This window comes from Apteryx mantelli, chromosome 1 (assembly GCF_036417845.1).
Source record: "Apteryx mantelli isolate bAptMan1 chromosome 1, bAptMan1.hap1, whole genome shotgun sequence".
NCBI classification, from domain to species: Eukaryota; Metazoa; Chordata; class Aves; order Apterygiformes; family Apterygidae; genus Apteryx; species Apteryx mantelli.
In genome coordinates, this window is record NC_089978.1 from 54,758,686 (window position 1) to 54,778,045 (window position 19,360).

A 19,360-nucleotide genomic window follows, 5' to 3' on the forward strand; every position below is an offset into this window, starting at 1 on the left:
AGACAGATAGAAGCAATTAATAGTTAGTTGATACAAATATTGACATCTGGATTAAACTGTGAGTTAATGCAACATAGGAAACCTTGGAATACTCTATTTGAATGGGATCCTGGGTAAAAAAAGAGTTTTCTTCTGACTGAGATCACATTTGGTAAAAAAAGCATCCAAGATGAAAGACTTGACTTCACATTTGATTCCAGCTATAAAAATTTAATAAGAATTCAAGAGATATATGTAAACTGATTTTCTTTTATATGTTTGCATAAGTTTTTAAATCTCCTAGGTGTACTGTTATATTTGCATAGTAATAAGTAACATTTTTACTTATCACTGGTCTAGTCCTTAATAATGATTGTGAGGTGGCTGGGAAGTCACATTCTGCATTCAGTAACCTTGGTCCACTCTTGGAATTTAGCCTTGGAGGTGTCACCAGTAGAAGATGCAAGTGTAACCAAAATAGTCTTAATAATTCTTTTTCTAAACAATAGGTGCTGTGTTTGGACTGGACAGCAATAGGTATGATTTTGGAATAAATGACTGTAGTGATTGGAATTAGCTGTAATTTCCCTAATCAGATGACAGCTTTCCCTAGTAATTCCCAAAAGATGTCAGCATTTCTAAAGACAGAGACAATCAATACAGTTTTGAGAAAAAAATACTAACACTTTATATCTTGATTATATAATGAGTTTCTGAATGACAAGATATCCTTAGAGAAGAACATTTTCTATAATGTCTTTCTTTGATGTTTGCATAATTCATTTCATATTAGAAAAAAATACAGAAAAGACCCAGGTTTCACACACTGTGGAAGAAGCTGGGATGTGCCTAAGCACTCTCAGCATGATGCTCATTGTTAATTCAAGGTAGACATCCATCAGCCTTGCATAATACAAAATAATACCTCAGTGAATATTTCAGAAAGAATAAGTTCATGATCGATAAAAAAAAATCCTACTTTTCAGTATACTAACAAGTCAATAAGTCAGAGATAAGTAGGAGCTTCCTTTTCTCTCTTTTCTTTGACTGCAAGACCTAAACTCCATGCTAAGACTTTATATCTTTTGAGTGAAAGGGGTAACTGCCATCCAGTCAGAAAGTATTCTTAGCTTGTCTCCTTATCAATCAGCAGATCAGAATAACTGATCTTAGTAGCAATTACAATCTTACAAGTTGTACAGAATTAAACGATACTGCTTAAAAACTACACAGTCACAGAAGAAAAATCTGGATATTTTAATCTTTGAAAGATGTTCACATCTCACCCGAATCTTAGCTGGAGACAGAATTCTAATAAAAGTGAGTGAGAACAAATATTGGCTAACACTGGTAGTATGTAGCTGGATACATAACGAATGCAGCTAGATGCAGATGAAATCACTATTTGCTTCCACAGCCATTTGTATTGTCACATGTCACATTACATTCCTTTCTGAGTATAAGGATGCTGCTTCTTGGAGCTGGATAGGAAGTTGTCCATGAAAGGTATTTTATTGGAAAACCCCAATCAATAAAATAAAAGTCACAATTTTTCACAGAACATTCATCAAGAGAAGTTTCTCAGATAGAGATTTGTAGTTTTGATCACAGAGAGCAGGAGCTGCCCACAAAAAATGGTAGTTGGCAAGAAAGTCCTGGGAAAAATACAAGGTAGTAATTCTCAATAAAATTGCAGGGAGAAATAAACAAGCAATGTCTTTTTCCTTATTCTAACAAAACTTGTGTCATTTTTAGAGCAAGTGACTATATCTTACAATGATCATATGATGTGTGGTTCTTTCTGAACTTTCTCATGCTATTTTCTTTCTATTTCACACTCAAACCTGCCAAAGGAGTCTATAAATGCTTTAAATAATTCTTTAAGTAACTATGCAATTTACAGACATGGAAACACTTTATTCAAACAGAGCATTTCGGATGGATTTTATTGTGTGAAAACATGTAGCTATAATTGACAGGGTTCTGCAACCTTAACTACAGGAAACTTTCCCAAGTCCTTGTTATAATAAACACACACACAAACACAGAAACAAACACCCATCTCTCAGAAATATGCTGTGCTGCGTAGAAATTGCAACATAAAAGCTGCCAGATCCCAAGATGCAGTTATATTCAGGCAGAAAAGATACTTGAATAGTGTACATGAAGAATTTGAATCTAAACAGAAAAGTAAAAAATATTTTACCAATAATCCTCAACAAAAATGAAAATATGCTGTAAAGCAGCAAGCTCCCTAAAGTCATCTTTTGCCAATTTCATGGACATCAAAGAGATTTAAAAAAATACTGTAGTTTACCAAATTTCAATTTAACAAAGGAAAAATGTCTCATTTTTATGTGCCCAAATGATTTCACATCTATTTTTGAAATTTGTTTAGATATTACTAGTAGAATTTGGTTGCAATATAAAATATATCTCTGGTCCTGCTTAGGCTTCATGTTTTCCCAGGGGTATGATCTAATTGATAAACTGTGAGTTTGCTGCTTCCTTCTTTTAAGGTAAAGCAAACTAGCATTTCTAAATTTAGAGTAATGCTTTTGTTACCAAGGCTAAAGCTTGCGGGAAGACTGGTGAAAATATACTCTACCTAACTTGTGAGTAAATTTTCAATTCAAAGTGAGTAAACTTTTCCAAAGTGGTTGTCTAAGTTTTCCAAATAGCGGAAAGACAAACTTTCAAAGTATTCTGGAGGATCATCCTGCCCACTGAATTTAGGTGCCTGAATTTGGAAGGACACACTGAAATCCTGGGAAAGCGCTTCCCTCCCTCTGTTGCCTAGATGAGGAAAACAGATATTTATTTAGCAGACTGCTTCACTGACATATTAAATTTAGGGACAAATTAAGAAGATTACTTTGGGCAGCCTGGGTCACATATAACACATAAATATCTAGGGTTAAATTACCACATGAGGAGAAGAATGATGACAATGTTATATAAAATTGTAATCCTATCCATGAATCTTGTTTAAAAATATCTTGAATAGCTATTTTGTTCCATGGGAAGTTAAAATGGAAAATAGGTTTCTAAATTGGACTATCAGAGAAATTGTTTCTTAGGCCTTCCTTCTGACAACAGTATTGCTCTGGAGAGTACAAGTCAATAGAAGCAAGCAATAGAAGCAAGCCAAAAACAAATAGATTTCAAAAGCTTAGTCAGTTTTCAATAGAGGTATTGCCTGAAGTGACTCAGGACGAAACCATGCATTGGAATCAGAAACTACAAGCAATCAGCTTCCTTCCAGCCAAGTTACAGAAACATCAAAAGATGTTGCGTCAAAAGCACCAAAACTAAGCATCAAAAGATGTTTAGTTTACCTAATAATTTTTTTTTGATGTATCCCAAACATTGACATTGGGATAAGATTGTATTGCTTATGTGAAATATGTTTTCATTAATATGCAATTCCTTCTCAGCTTATATAATATAACATCAGTAGAGAAAAAAAATTCAACTATATCCCAAGGTGGTTCTGTTTAACTTTGAATGTTAATATGTCTATGCCCATAATACTTCCCCAAACCTGTCCTTCAGCATGGAACATTTACTGACAGTTCTTTAAAAGCAGCAGCATATTCAAATCCAAATAATGTTTACCTCTGGTAAAGAAGCAATGATTATGAGTGTTATAATGATTCATCAAAACTCCATGAAGGAAGGAGTGGCAATTAATGCAACAGCAGGACCTACATGTCAGGAAGGAGCATCTGTAGCAAAGGTGAGATAGTCATTTTTACACAGGAAAGCACTTTGTATCCCTGTAGTAGGTAACACTGAGTATAAAGAGCAAAAACATACAGAAGTTTCTTTATGTGGTGTGTTGTGTGTGTTGTCTGCTTTTTCTATGTGATATTCATTTATTCTCTTTCTGGACAAAACCCCTCTTTTACTCTTTCTGTCCACGAGAATACTACCTGTCACCTATCAAGATCAAAATATATTCAGAACTGTAATTTATTCTTTAACAATGACGACTTATAATATAAAACATGGTATTTTTCATTTTAGAAGCAGAAAATTCCCCTTAATATTTTTGGAGGAACATTCAACTCATTCAAATTCTGTTGTTGCATAATTGAGTCTTAACTTGTATTTGATTAAAGCTCTATTAATCATTATTAGAGATTTCTTCATGCAAACAAAAAAGTATTTAACTCATTTAACTTATAATTGTCCACTAATTGACCAACAACTGGTTCACAGAACTGTTAAATAAGTATATGAGTGTAAAGATATGTATATTGGGAGTAAAGTTTCACAGTGCTTAGTTTACCTATTAATTTTTTTTTATATACACCAATGTCAATGCTTGGGGTAAAATTGTATCACTTACATGAAATATGTTTTCATTAATATGCAATTCCTTCTCAGCTTATATGATATCATACCAGAAGGAAAAAAAAAAATACTAAAGCAGTTTTGTTCTTTCTTGTCAATTGGCACTGTGTGGTGTGACTGTAGGTGTGTATCTCCTACATTCTCTCTCACATTCACACAGAGACTGTGCCTGTTTATGTTTTAAAACATATACTCCTATGCCCTACCACTGAAAAAATAAAAGTGTAACAGTTTTATTTTGGAAGCAAAATTATTCTATCTGTATTTCTGGTAAAGTTGTGTATTTTTCTATATTTTGACTATTGTCACAAAACCGAAAGAAAAAATACTAAGTGGCTCTTTGGAAATTCTGTATCATAGAATTTAATTGGAAATGGTTTTCTCTTAGCATGTGAAGACTATATATGATATGACATTACTTAAAAAAAAAAAAAAGATGGTAGAGAATTTCTGAACTCCTCACCTTGGTTGTCTTTTCTCCAACTATTTTATTTTTGAGCTGAGTGAAATGACAGATTCTTGTGAACTTGTATGCAATATATGTGTCTTTCCACTGCTCTCTTCTGAGTTCCTTTTATATGTCTATACATATCCTGGGAATTAGAGGGCAAAGACGATAGCCTCTTATGTTATCATATTTGTTGCTATTCAGGTACTAAAATATCTGAAATTAATCATAATTTATCTTAGTTCACTTACTCCAAGGAGAAATGACAAAATGATAGAGATTCTTTATATTTAAATCTTATTACCCAGAAAAGAGAGTCATATTTCAAGTACAGATGGACATTAAATCAAGTTTATACAAGAAGAAAAAAGAGGGTGGGAGGAAAGAACAACTGAGAAGGAAGAGGAAAACAAACCTTTTTTTTTTTTTTTAATCTAAACATCACTGAATTTTTAGTCAGGTAGTGTCAATTGCTCTTATCAGTACCTTTGCCAGAATACTATTCAAGAAGGAAAATGCAAATACAGATCATGTCTCACTGGAGGATCTATATCTCAGAGTGTTCTCAAATGCTCAGCCCTCTCTTATACCTGTCTTGAAAATTCAGTCATTGTGTGGGATTCAACTTATTCTTGCCTTGGGAGTGAAAATGAGTTCCATATTCAGACACCAAAGTTAGTCATTACAGTGCAGGAGACTACATGTGGTCCAGGTGCCTATGCTCTTTTATAGCTAATGGAGATCTAGTCAATAAGGTCAGTGACCATTACTGATAATAATGAAATAATAAATTTAAAACAAATTAGAAGTCTCAGGCCCTAAAAGGTCTATCTTTTTATTTGACTTTGACTGAGGATTCTTGGCTCAAATGGGGTTAGCATGGTTTAAATGTAAATATATAAAGCTGGTGAGATGAACTTAACAGCTCCCCCAACCTCAGGCCCCTGCTGCCAAGCATGAGGTTAGTACTGCCAATAGGGTGTGCATATGGTCTTGAAATATGCATGCATTTCTATGAGAGCTGAGGTCAGTATCTGTCTGCCCAGTACGTGACATTAATATCTATACTATTAAACAGATATTTAAGAGAGACAAAATAATTACTGGTTAGCTATCTGAAAAAGAAGGATAATTAATCGCATCAGTATTAACAGAAATAGAGCTGGGATATAAATAGGGACAGAACTTGCTTTTTGCCATGAGAAAAAATTGAGAATTTATTTTTTTCTTCTTGTTTTTTTTCTTTTTCTTATCTCACTATAATTATCTCAAATTAAAGCTTTAAATCAAAAACACTTTGTGAACTGAAAAAAATTATATATATATTCTGTTTTCACATTTCCTTTTTCTTTAATTCCAGAAGGGGGAAATGTTTGAAAACTACTGTCACCCTGCAAAGTTTTAATTTTGTCTTATCAGCATTTTTCAACAAAATTATGTTTAAAAAAGATTCAGTTTTGTCATGTTGACAAGCTAGAAGGATATCAAACAGAAAGGATGTAAAATACATGAAAAGATATCCATAACACTCACAGCAATATTCTGTTTCCACTTAAACAAGATGCACAGTAGAAGGCTGTACTGACAAAAATGAGGAAAGGAGGGAGTAGAAAGTGACTAAGAAAAGTATGAAGATGATGAACCATACATTACCCACAGGTCAAGAACTGTCAAATCAGTATTAGCAGCTGAAATGAAGAATACAGGCAGGCATGAATCCCTCTCAGCAACCACCAATGCCAAAAGAAATCTCAGAAAGAAATCCACACTAACACTATGGCAGTTACTTTTTCCACTGACCTTGGCAAAATGCATTAAGCTATTTACACTGTCTGCCACAAGAGTATCATTTAAGAAGGACAGAAAGAATTGCTTGTGACTGTCAGTATTTAAAATAATACAGAAGGAGAAGGACTACTGAAAAGTCTTGTTTCATCACATTAAGATATATAGAGTCAGTGGTAGCCTTCATTAATAGTTTCAGCACATTGTGCCTTTAACTTCCCACTAATATAGATCAGGAAAAAAAGAAAAAAAAGTAAATTCCAAATCATCTATTGAAAAAAGTCTTTTTTTCTGCTAAAAATGTAATCAACCCTGTGCAAAATTCTAAGTATTGAAACCAAATTAAAATTGCCAAATGGAATTAGACTAGACTTTATGCACGAGCTTTATACATGATGTTGGTATTTATTTTGATCTTTGGTTCAACCCTCAGAAAACAATGGTTGAATTAACCATTAACATCATTGTCCCATATTCATCTTTTCTGCTAGAGAATATTCTGCCATATTAGCTGCAAGTGCGTGAAATAAAGACACTTTGGATTCCAGGGAGCAGAAATTAAAATACAGTATATTTAAGCACACTAATAATTAAACAAATGCAGCTACCTATATTACCAAGTAAATTATCTACATAAAGAAATTGCTTTTTTAAGGTTCTTTTGCAAATCAAAAGCAGGAAACGAGTGCTGTTAAAAATCCTAACCAGTAACTCATAGACTACATGTTCTTCAAAACATCACAGTAAAAGCCATGGGAATTTGTCTACGCGTAGATTATTTCAGGTCTATGCCATAAATGCATATGACTGTTGAATATTGAGAAATGTTATTCATTTACCCAGTCAGAAAAAACCTTCTGAGGCTGAAATGAACCAGTAGCAATAGTGTTGTATCACTTACAACAATGGAGAAAAGCAACATCCAATTTTAAGATTTTCCTTTCCGGATATATTTTAGGAATGCAAATGGCATTATATGGCATATTAAAGTACATAAAATGAGTAACAGATTGTGATAAAATCTGGACAGGGCTTTTTATTTTTTCCTCAAAAATCCAAACTCCGACAAGCTGGATTCTTATTAAAAGTACTTGAAATATGATGTGGATATGAACAATCAATATTGGAAATAAATCAATTTCTATTCTGACGGCATCCATCCATATGGGATTAAACCAAAATTTCAAAATTGCGTTAAGTAAAAAATAAAATTAGACATGAAATAAAACATTAGTTTTACTACTTTGTAAAACCAGCATTTTTAAAACATAAACTGATTCTGTAAAATTTCATTACAGTTTTAAATCATATAATTTTGCATTTTTTAGGTAATATATTTTGAAAAAGATGCTCCCATATTGCATTTTACAGCTGTATTATGGTAAAATTAATTTGTAATATTTATTTTATTCTTTTTAGTGAAGATAAAAAAAGAATAAAGCAATAGAGACATTAACTTCCAGCAGTTTCCATATTTAAAAATGGTATAACTCTTACTAGCCTAGAGGTTTATGCAGAAGAAATTTTTGTTTTGTAAAAAATTGATGATATATGACTACACTTTACAGAAGAGACTGTTCATCAAAGCTTTTTCCAAGATTAGAGCTTTGAAGGCATTAGAGCTCTAGAAGGCATTAGTAATACATCTTGGCTGGTATTTTCAGAAACTAATTGAGACAACATCTAATAGGATATTGCTGACTCACGTGGATATACTCAGTATGAACACTGCTTTGTCCATGTCATATTACTCATGCTAACATTTACATAGTCTGAATTGCTAAAACTCTTCAGAATGCATTCAGTCAAATAATGCTTTTTTTGTTTTAAATAATTTATGTGGTGGTTTATATATTTATTTCTTCCGATCCATTCATTTACCTGTTCTCTTTTGTAGAGGGAAAAGCACAAGCAGAAATTGCCTTGAAGCAAAGGAAAGAATGTGCTTATGCGTATGAACAATTAAAGGAGAGATAGACTAAAATCTGGCATTGTAACTGATCACAGCACCAAAGTATCTCAGCTCAGGGACTCAGATTCCAGGCTTTGCAAAAATACTTAAAAAGAAAAGAATCTACCTTTGACAGAAAAAAAAATCAATTAAATAAAGAAATTATGGAGTGTGGAAAGAACAGCACAACATGTCTGAATGACAGTTATTAGTTACGACTGATTACATGGTTAGGTACTGGAAACCAGAAAATTTGAATGAAGAAGGAAATGTCAATGTGTTCTTGGCCTTCTTTGCAACTGCTACACCTTGAAAGGGCAGATCCTCTGTAACGTGTCTAATTCTACATCACCTCAAGCACTGTTTTTCACCCCTTTGGCAAACCTTAGACATTAAACAGAACTAGAAGATTTTCATTTAGTCAGATTCTCGTAACACATTTAGTTCCTTCCTTAAGTGGCCTTCCAGTGTCAGATGCTTTGTGAAGAAGTGTAACTCCATTCTTTTTCATTCTCATAAAACAACGTTGTTTACTGTCAATCTTTTATTTCTCATTGGAGCAACACGAAGAAAGCTCAGGAGCACTTTACCAGTTCTGGGAATGTGTAATTCATACACTTCCACAGTTTTTTGCATCTTTTCACTAGTGGTTATTTTCCTACCAGTTTCCTTTTTTTATTGATACACAGGGAATTTAATCTAATTTAAATTAAGAGCAATAAACGTCACCAAATTGTGAAAACTGTAAGGAGTCAAAAACAATCCAAACAAACGTATTGTCCTGGTATATATTTCAAAAAGAGAGTAGAACCTTGGAAAACTATTCTCCTCATTGTACTGATGTTCGTCATCCATGTATTCTTGGAGTTAATAGAAAAAGGACATATTACAGCTAACTGATATAAACTGTGATCTTTACCAATAACCCTGCAAAATGCATAGCAATTTATGTCAAACTAAATAAGTTCAGCCACAAATCAAAACCACAATACTTCTTTCCTAGTCTGGTCTTTCAACTGTGGAAGTGACATCTAATTCTATAATAGTATAAGACATTTGGCTTCAGAAGATTTGGTTCTAGTCCACTTACATTATACTTCCAAAATAGAGATCTTTGATCATGTCTTAGTGTGGAGCTGTTATAATATCTGCAATATATGTTTTCCTGTTACTAACTCAGCAAAAAATGCTTATCTTGGATATTGTTCAAAAAATCTGGTTTATTAATAGTTCAATAATAGATAATACATTATAGAGAACTTGGTAAGACTGCATGGAAACTTTTGAACAATTTTATAATACTTTACAAACTGGAATTAAGCTTTCATTCAAGCTAATTAATTGTGGCTGTGTTTTAGCCTGAAGGCACCCTGCAAAGCTGCTGAAGAATAATTTTAGATGATGTTATAAAAGAAAAAAAAAAGTGTGAATGGGACTAGCCTGTATTGATTCAATAATGTAAAGGAGAGAAGGTTCAAAGAGAGGTTCTTCAAAACTTGGTGTCCTCATTTCAGGTCAAATTTTTCCTCTCACAGAGGGCCTACTATGTAATTGTCTGTTTTGTTCCTGGAAAAGTCACAATGTTCCTCTACTCTCTACAGATGCTGATATAGGACTGGCCCAAAAAGAAAAAAAAAACAACCACAACAACAACAAAGAGTTTCACAAGGAAAACACTTCACCTTTTGAATATTGATTTTGCACTGAACCACAGAGAAATCCTGTACCTCTGTGAAGAATTCAGAATATCCCAATTATTAAGACACTGAGCAAAACAGAAATGGGATTTGACATTAATAATGAACTAAATTCTGCCTGACTTTTGTTAGTTGTGCTCTGAGCATGATTGAGCCCCTCTGAAAACTTAAAGAGGTCTCTATCTACCTAAATATATATTGCAATTTAGGAGAGAAATGTATTATCACTTTCCTTCCATCCTCTCAAACTGTACACTTCTGAACATGATCAGAAGCTTAAGATTAAATGTCTAAAGGAACTTTAAGCCCAAGCAGAAAGATAGAATTTTAAATGTCTAGATAGGGGAGCAGATCACCTGGTTAATAGTCCTAACTCAGGCATCAACATCTGACCCAAATCTAATTAAGGCAAATACTGGCTCTTGCAATAGCTATTTCTTTAAGAAGCTGCTTCAGTGATTTTAGGAGGAATATTTGTGTATGAGTACCATAATGAAGCCCTAAGAAGCCAGGCAGTTTTTACACTAAAGGTATGAATCCCATCATCATTACTATTTCCTGCATCAATATTTTATTTGGCCTTCATATGTGTTTTTTTCTGCATATTGGCACCCTGTGTTTGAGATTTGGCAGGCTGAGACACATGTTCTTCATATAATGTATAAACATTAAAATTCAGCTGTAGCTCATGCATGAATAATACAAAAAATTATAAGAGAAGCCCCTGGACATATCTGAAAAATGAGGTAATAAATAGAATTCTGGGGGAAAAAAATAAATTGTACCTCAAAGGAAAGCTATCAATTATTTTTGCTAACAACAACAAAAAAAATTACAGCTGAACATAGTTTTACAAATTTATCCAAAAGCAAAAACAGCTGTCTGCACATTTTTTGGAAAGTTTGCCAAAAGGAAAAAAGAAAGGTGTGAGAGGGACTGTTGTCTCAACTGCTTCAAAGGGAACTCATTACAGTGTAACTGAATTTCACTTTATTTCATCATTTTTTAAAGATCAATGTTTTTTATCACTAATTATGTGTGGCATTTTCAGCATACACAGTACTTCTGGTGCTGATGGTAGGGAAATGCAAGGGAGATGACTCAGAAAATGGAAGCAATGAGCCATTATAAATCAGGCTACATCACGTGCTAGAACTGCAGTTATCATCTTGCTCAGGGTTAAAAAGGAAGGGACCATTCCTACCTCTTTTAACCTCTAAAATAGAATATATAGGTTGAATTTTATAAAACATATTTACATTGTATATTAATGATGAAAAGCCACTTTCCAAAACAACATTGTGGGATCTGCTGAGATTTTTCACTGTTCAAAAAAAGTATTGATACTGTTCACAACTTTTTGGCACCTGTAAAAATTCTGTCCTGTATTTGAGGGTGTTGCTGGAAAGAAAGAAGGATTGACAAACCTACCCTTCTCACTTAGTTTATGTAGTACTTAATTTTATCCTACATATCATTTATGGTCAGTTTATTTGGTTAACTTTGCTGTGACCAGAAGAAAAGGATCTCACAACATACAGAAAAATTGGTAGATTCTTGAGATGAACATACTTGCAGCAGGGTTCAGATTTAAAGCCAAGCATAAGAAATGGTAGAAAGAAGAATGCTTTCCTAGGGACTTAGAAGAAGCTATGCAAAGAATACAAGTGCTATAATAGGAAGCAACACTGGAGATCCACCAAGAACAGAATACAGAAAGAGAACGAGGCAAATTTGTTTTCAAACTTTTCCAATTTAATGTGTCTCACAGATGGAGTTTTCTCTACGCAAAGGATTACATCTTCTAATAATTTTGTATTTTAAGACTGTTTACCTCTGAAGAAGTCTTTGATATTTTTTGGCCTCCTCACATAGAAAGAAAAGTTAGGACATTTCCACCTCCCATCTCCAAACATACTGGGGTTTTGTTACAATGAAAAATACTATGTAATTGTTCAATGTTTTATTTCACTTGCTAGGGTTAATATTGTAACCACAGGAATATCACTGTGAAGTAGGATTTGTCAGATAAATAGCTGAATAATTAAACAAGGTAAGATGTAGGTTGATGACCAGGGTAAAATGGCTGGTTAGGAAAAAAGGACAGCCTGGCTGGGAGATGAATGTGAACCTTGGCAATTTGATGACAAAATAAAATCCCTAAGGTCTTAAACTTTAGACACTGGTCAGCACTTTCAGGTATAATGAGCTACAGAAATTTGGGAGCACAGGTTTACTCTGTTCTTGTTGCTCTACCCTATTATAAATGGAGGTCCCCGCCCCCAAACTCTACAAAATAATTTGGACTCAAAGCTGTTAAAACTAAAAGTAAGTTTTTGGCTACATATATAGGGAAATGTTCCATTTTACCCATAACAAGATTTTTACTGTAACAATATCACAACTTATCAGTGAAATTCATGGTTTCTATGGGTAATGTGTATTCAACACAGTGAGTATTTTGTCATCTGGTGTCTAAGGAAGAGGCAGCAGCTGCACAATTAGGTATGGTGTGAAGGGGACAGGCGAAAGATACAATGAAACACAAAAAGTGTTACCAAATTTTTTAGAAGATATTTGAATACCAAATTTTGAGAACTACTGATTATAGCACATTTCTAAACCCACTCCTTTTAATCTCAGAATTGATCATTCCATATTTGGGAATTTAGCAAAATATGGGCTGTGGAAAACTAAAAGATGCCAGTGGCTTCAGATTGGTTTTATGGACTGACAGGTTTGTCCTAATAGCCAAAATCTTTTTAACATGAATTTGCTGATCAAAATTACAATAATTTCACCTGAAAGCACATTAAATTCTGCTGTAATATGAAGCAACTAAAACAGATTGAACCAGCGTAATGTGCTACCTGCCTAATGCATCATTTAACAATCCCATTTCTGAAATCAGGTCTCTGTAGGAAGACTCTTTTGCCACATACTGATGGCATCTGACTGAAATCAATGGGGCTTCTCAAAGTTTAGAGGACAAGGTTGAGTGTGCCTGTACTCTTCACTCATTCTCGAGCCAAATAGCCTCATCATTGTATAGAGCACATTACTGTAATATGCCCCAAAGGCAATAAAAGCAGAGAAAGCCATAGCAAGTTCAGGATCTTTTCCTGACAAGGCAATTAAAAAAAAAAAGATGTCCCTGGCTGCCACAATCCCTGGGATTTCTGAAGCACCAACAGGCAATGAAAATTCTGTGTTCAGTGCTTATGTTACAATCAGTACTTTGTGCACAACTATAATGAAAAGCTGTTTCCCAGTGCTATATTACCATTAATTTTTCTATCTATATAAACAATGTCTCTTTTAAGTAGAACAAAGTAAGCAGTCTGACTTAGAAAAGGGAACCTTTGAGGCAACTGGAGATAGCTGCAGTGCACACTCTCATTTTTTTCCTCAAACAAGAAACAGGCAACAAACTAACAACTTTGTACTGTATTAGGCAGGCAATAGCTTCATTATCTCAGTCTTAACATTTTCGGGTCTTCCAAAGTTGCAAAACTGTACCTTTCCTTTCCTATTGTAACTGGTGCTTGTTCCAAGAATTTTTCTCCAGATTGCTCAGGAAGTGGATCACCAGAAACTTATTTCTAAGAGTTTCTTCCCCCTAGATCTGAAATATAAAGAGCAAAACTAACAATCTGGAAGTAACAGAATATATTGCAAAAATGTGAATAACCTCCTAAAATAATCATGCTTTGTCTAAAATTCTCATTTGAATTAAAATGTTAGACCTCTAATAAGTCTTTTATCTATTAAGGCTAGGGTATGGCTCACATAATTTAGAACAGATTTACAATATTTGTCAGGCTTCTAATTAAATGTATCTAATCCAGTAGGCAATTTTATATAAAGTACAAAACCACCGAAGCATACAGTCCGTAAAAAGATAAGATGCTGTATATTGCATATGTGTAGAAACACATTGCTTGCAAGATCAAGTCTTTGACATATTTTTGAAGTGTTTAAAAACTAATTTGTCAGTGACAAATTAACAAAAAATGGGAAAATAAAAACAACAGAATTAAAAGCAAAATATATTTCAGCTTGATTTTGAAAAAATTACTAGGCTGGCCATTCAAGGTTGATCTCTGTCGCGGTCTGAGACTGAACTGACAGTGTGGGGACTAAATGGGTTCGGATACCACAACACTTCTTGTCACAGGTGTATGTAATGTTAAGGATGCAATGACATGTTAACATATGGAATGACATGACATACCTGTCCAGGGGTGGGGAGGACGCCGGGGCCAGCATGCATGGGCCTGGGGTTGGCCATTGGTCCCCCCCGCCATTAGCCCTCAGGCGCTGCAGCCACCTCCCTGGGGTCTCTGCTGGGTCTCCCTGGCAGCACCAGACCCCGTCAGCGATAGGGTGGGGTGGCCAATGCCCAGCTCTGATTGGCTGAGGTTGTCGTGGCACCTGGCGATTGGCTGTCGCTGTGCCCCTCCGGAAGGTTCTGTGCCCCTCAGGACTGCACCACCATTAGGGTGTTAGCTACAGGAGAGTCCTCTGAGGGTAAACAGAGGTCCCAACCTGTGCCGGACTGCTGCAGTCTCTCTCAACTGTAACGCGGGACTTGGAGTGCTGCCTTTTTGGGCCAAAGCAGGTAGCTTTACCAGCCGTCTCCATGAGAAGAAGAAATGCTTTTGCCTCAGGTGTTACTATGATGTCATTCTATTTCTTTTAATTCTATTTGTTTCCAAAAAATGTAAATTCTTGAATCTCTCTGGAGACAATAAAAATAGAAATGCAAAAGACAGAAGGCTGTAGTCTCAAGTCTCTCCATATGGATGGCCATACTCCATCCAAAAATATATTTTAGCTGTATCTAAAGATTGCATATCCTTCAGCCTTACATTAGTTGTCCTTTAAGGTCTCTCTCAGACATTCTTTCTTTCATGTGTGTTTCTTTTACCATTTCATGACTAACCTGCCTAGTCCTTATATTTAAATTTCAGCTGTAGGCCATATTCTTTGTTTATAGCAGACAACAAGGAATTTTTCATTTTTCCCTGTAGAATGGAAGACAAAAACTTTCCTCTGATCACACAACTTCAGAGTGTGTAATAAAGCTACCAGAACTAGCAATAGATACTAGCCAGTATATATCAGTCAGTAGAGAGGTTAGCTTTCCAGGTGGAAAGCGAAGCGTACTCCACCAGTCTTCCTTCATTTTGTCCACCGTCTAAAGAACTTGCACCTGTGGAAGGGGCAAGTTCTGAAGTATTGAACGCTGCTTCTACTTCCTTCATTTTTGTCACTATTTTGAACCATAAACAACAGATTTCAATGAAGTGAATGAGACTGTGAGAAAAGTGCTCAGCAACATAAAGAAGAGTTTCATTACTTAGCCCTGTGTTCCTCTACCCTTTTGGCCTATCAGGCATCTGATGGCACTTCGACGTCTAGAACCCCATATGTAATATGCCGTAAGAACTGCATTGCAAGAAGTGCATTACAGAAGAGTATCAGTCTACAAAAGGCAACTTGTTCAGTGTTTGAAAGGGATTATGGGCTGATATGTTGGTTATTAAGCAATGTACATATGCTGCAAGGGGTTCCAAACCTCGCAGATCCAAAGGGCTATCATGATATGTCTTTAAGGATATTGTTTTCTATGCTTCAGCACATATGCCTACTTATAACATACTAACATTAGTTTTATTTTGTCACCATAGCAGAAAGACCCATGTGCTGAAACTTAATAGCTTTTCATGTATAACGGACTTTGGGAAAGTATGTGACTAATGTAAGTCACTGTCACTTTTGCAGGCATCACTTTCAAACAGCGGGCATTTATAATTTATGTTCTGTGGTGTTGTGTCAACTTTGTTGTGGTCAGCACTTTCATTCTCTTATTTCATTTGGTTACCACATGCAATATATTCATTCTCCTGGATGTAAAATGATGTATAGCAGCTTGTTTGACAGATATATTGGACAAATTGTTCAGCTTCAACAAGCTTTCTAATCAAAGCTGTTGGGTGCACAACAGGTCACATCAAGTGATACTCATGACAGTTATCAATCTCACTTTGTATTTAATCAAAGGTTAATTTTAACTCAAATTTTTAAATGTTAGTTCTAATCCTAAGGTACAGGCAAAGAATACCTACTTGAAAAAAGAAAGAAAAATATAGTCCACATGTCTGAAATAATTAATTTCAGACATAAAGTTCATTCTTGTATAAATAAATCACTGCTGCCACACCCAACCTACATTGCTGATCCAGCATTAACGTCAGCTAATAAAACTTGCTAAAATACTGTGTTATTAAAAAAAAACAAGCTCATCATTATAATAGGGTTTTGCATGCATATTTATTACAAAAAGCCACATTGCCATGTATTTGAAAATAAAAGTCTATATTTTAGAGCTGCAAATCATTGGAGATCCATATTTCATTGGAAACAACTAAAAAAAAACCCCCAAAACCCAGTCCTCTGTTTCAGACATGAAATACAACTAACATCAGAAGTAAATGAAAGTAAGATTTTTTTTTTTCTTCTCATTTAACATTTAAAGAGTAGTCCCTTTAAAAATCTAGCAGCTTCTCGGGTCTTATTTCAAAATTCCCTGCAGGAATTCCTCTCTATAGTATTCAGAATGCGTAGGCACATATTTTTCTTTTTGAAATTTTGTTTTCATTAGAAACTGAATATTTTTTATTCAGTAGAAATTGTATGATAAATAATAAATATTGTATGTAAGTATCATATGCAGATATACCTTTACCTGATACATGGTACATTCATTTTATACAAAACAACGTATGATTCAGCTAAATCAGTTACTGAAAAATCCATTTTGGATATTTTTCCTGGATTAGGTGTTAGGTTCAGAGGAAGACTTAAGTGTAAAAAATACAGGTCAGAAGAATTTGTAATCAATCAAATGAGTTTCCTAATCAGCTTTTGCCCAGCCTGAAGCATCCAAATCCTCTTCATTTTAAATTCATTTAGCATGTTGAAGTTTCCTAAGCAAGTTGTTTAAACATGTCCAGAATTTTGGTTTTGGAAGAGTAATTAGTTAAGTGCTAGGTGAGGTCTAAAAAAGACTAGGATTCAGAAATTACCAATTTTTCGACATTACTATTATTGCCATGATATGCAGTCACTTTGTTATTCTGTGTTAACATCTCCTAAACAATATTTACTAAATTATGAAAATCAGTTAAATATTTGTCATGGAACAGATTTGATAGTAGTTTATCTTAAAGAAGATTTGAAACAGTTTCAGGTTCAGAAGTTTGAAAGGAGTTGGTTTCAAAAATATATATTTTCCAAAGTCTAAGATCACTGTAGATATTAAACAAGTCTAGGACACCTCCTACAACTTTCATGTACAACCTGTCAGAAATGGATATCAAAGCCAGAATCAGGGATATTTTTATTGTTTTGAGATATTTACCTCCAAATTGTGGGCTTCTCAGAAAGACTGAATGAGTTTTGAGTCAAGCTGTTTCTCAGCCTGAGGAAGTAGAAATAACATGTGGCTTCCAACATCAAACTTTCCCTATGGGAACCCTTAATGAAAAAGGCTCTACCTTGAACTGTATCTCTAACAACTGCCAAAAAATTTTATAGATACCTAGAAGAGAGCAAACCCAAACCTCCAATAATGAAAAAAAGACCAGGAATCACTATCATTAGGTTTGCCAACTAAGGCCGTTTTTAAGAATAAGTCAGAATAGAAGAATAAGTCTTCAAGCCTATTCTTGAAGAATAAGTCTTTTATTTAGTCATATGCATGTTACAAAACCTGTCTTGCACAACCTGTTTTCACTTCAAAATGCCAATTAATTATGTTAGTAGCAGAGTAAACTTCTTGAACCATGAAGTAAGGAGATCACAATACTTTTTTAAGAATACTTGTGGTAGCAAAGAAACAAATAGTTACAAAGAAACAAAGACGCTCCATTTAATAACTCTATCCAAGAAAAAATACACAAGGAAGGAGAATAAATAAGAAAAGAAAGGAATGCACAAGACAGAATCCAATACCAAAGACAAGATCTAGTTAGATGTACAAAGCTGAGTAAATATGAGAAAAGGACTTGATAGCAAACGTAAGCATAGCACCACTGAGTTAGGAAATTTTATATTCAAAGAACAAAATTGCCAAGTATACTTGAAAAAAAAAGAAAGTTCCATCAATACATTGGTAAAAAAGCTTCTATGGAAGATGATTCTAGAATGGATGACTCTTGTGCAGTAGTTATGTGAAAAAAAACCTTTTACAATTAAAATGAAAAAAAAAATTCTTGGCTAAATTTAAATGGGTTCCCAGATATAGGAACCTATAGAGGACAAAAACAGAAACTATTTAGTAAGTGAAAATAACTTCTGATTACCAATAACCTCCTGAATGTGTACTTATTCTCTAAGGAATATGAGAAGAAAAAAAAAAATTTATGGTTTATCATTAAGACTTAAGAAGACTTTAGTAAAGTCTTTTTTAAAAAGATTTTAAAAAAGATTAAATTAAAAAAAATGTTACTAAAAAAATTCATCCCAAGGAATGAACACAAAATGTTCTAACAGGTCAACTTGATTTGCGTCAGGATTAATTTCAGGTAAACTTTACTTTGCTGAGGTTGCTGCTTAAAACCAACAGCAATCAATTTGAAGAACTAATGCCCTATCGTGTCCTTGAAGCATGGAAACAGCTTTCACTGTTGTAAATGCGAGGCATTTATTGATTAAGAACTTACTTGGAATTTGTTCAGAGATGTACTCAACTGAGGCCCACATTAACCCATGCATATTTCCACAGAGTATGCTTAATTGTATGGCTACAGAACAACCAAGGTATTACAGCAGGCAATACTTTTCACATTCTCTTTGAAATCCTCTAATTGTAAAACCAAGAAATCTAGATCATGAGACTAGAAGACTAAAAGAAGCGCGACTCTAACCTATTTGTTAGGTCACTTATGCAAAGGAATAGGACAACTCTCACTGGCAAGCCTGAAGACACACACCAAGTGCTCTTAATGTTTTTAACCCAGGGAAGAGAAAAATGAAGTTTTGTGGGCTTTCTGCGTGGTATAAATGGTATGGAGGTGGAGGCATTAGCACTAAATGCTTCAACCTAACGATAGGTGCTTGCTGTGCCAAATTACT